This window comes from Mus caroli, chromosome 1 (assembly GCF_900094665.2).
Source record: "Mus caroli chromosome 1, CAROLI_EIJ_v1.1, whole genome shotgun sequence".
Lineage (NCBI taxonomy): Eukaryota > Metazoa > Chordata > Mammalia > Rodentia > Muridae > Mus > Mus caroli.
In genome coordinates this window covers 178,080,575-178,082,049 of record NC_034570.1, presented here as the reverse complement: position 1 = coordinate 178,082,049, position 1,475 = coordinate 178,080,575, and positions in this window count along the sequence as shown.

Below are 1,475 nucleotides of genomic sequence, written 5' to 3'. Positions count from 1 at the left end.
GCACTCTTTACTCCACACAGCCCTGCCCTCTGAGTTCCCTAGATGCACTCTGTATTGCTATTGCCCTGCTCTAGCTGTGATGAAACACCATGACGGAGAGGAAAGAGAAACGGAGAGGAAAGGGTTTATTTGGCTTACATTCCCACACCAGAGTTCAACATCAAAGGGAGTTAGGACAGGCACTCAAGCAGGGCAGGAAACAGGAGGCAGGAGTGGGAGTGGAGGTGAGCCAAGCAGTAACCATTCCTCCTCTGTGCCCTCTGCCTCTGCAGTGGTGAAGAGCACTTGCTCTTGCAGAGGACCTGGGTCCAGTTCCCAGGACTCACATGGCAGCTCACAACCGTCGGTAACTCCACTTCTAGGGGACTCGACACCCTATTCTGGCCTCCCTGGGCACTAGGCCACACATGTAGTGCATAGTCATATATGCAGGGAAAACACTCATAAAAATTAAATCACTCTAAGAAAGAGCGAGAGGACATTCTCCCTCTCCCCATCCTAACTCTTGTTACTACGGTTATGACTCTGAGACTGGGTGATTGAATGGCTGACCTGCTCGGCATGGGTTAGGCTGGCTTCAGAATGAGAAGACAAATGCTTTCTCCTGCGTGCAGCTTTGACATGTTCTTGAAAAACAGGAATGCTTGCAGGATGTATTCCGATCAGTTAAATGTGTTGTAATCACCTTGCCTCTCTCATTTCACTTTAAGATATGTTTGAAAACTGGCCCCTTTCAACCTAACTCCACCGGCACTCATCCTCACCTGCCACAGCCTGAGAGAACATTGGGTTGGATTTCACCAGTGGTCCCCACACACAGCATTCAGCAGACATGTCTCTGTGGTCTCCCAGCATAACTTGGGAATCCATAGAGAATAGGCCCTTCTCCTATCCCTTTCCTCTCTGTTTTCCACACCCAGCCCCTTTCCAAGGTGCCAAGGTAAAAGCCGACTGATAACATTGTGTTCTTTACCACTAGCTGGTCTATTATGATCTAAAACTGAGTTTCTCTTCAGCGCCAAGGGAAATCCCATGAGTATCTGTTGCTCAAATATCAATGGCCATGAATTCTGAAGCAGCGCCGTGGAGGAGCAGGATGAGGGTCTCATGGGGCATCTGCTCCAAGAACAGTCACTCAGCCAAAGACTCCCTGGCTGTGGTTCACACACAGGTCCTTTCTCTCTTCAAGAGATACAGCAGGAGGCTTGCTGGTTAGACAAGAACTCAAGCTGTTGAGTTGGATAGACAAGGGGAAGATATTCTGTCAGTCTTTGAGGTTTTCTTTTTTTTAAATGTGACCAGACATTCATGTGCATGTTCATACTTTCATTTTAATCAGCAACCTGCAAATTGCATATTCATCTGCCTACACACAGGGCAGGCACTGTTCTTAGAGATAGGGTCGTACATTGTATTACAGACACGGGCAGGTCTGGAGAAAGGAAATCTTTGTTGAACACAAAGTCCTGAAGGAA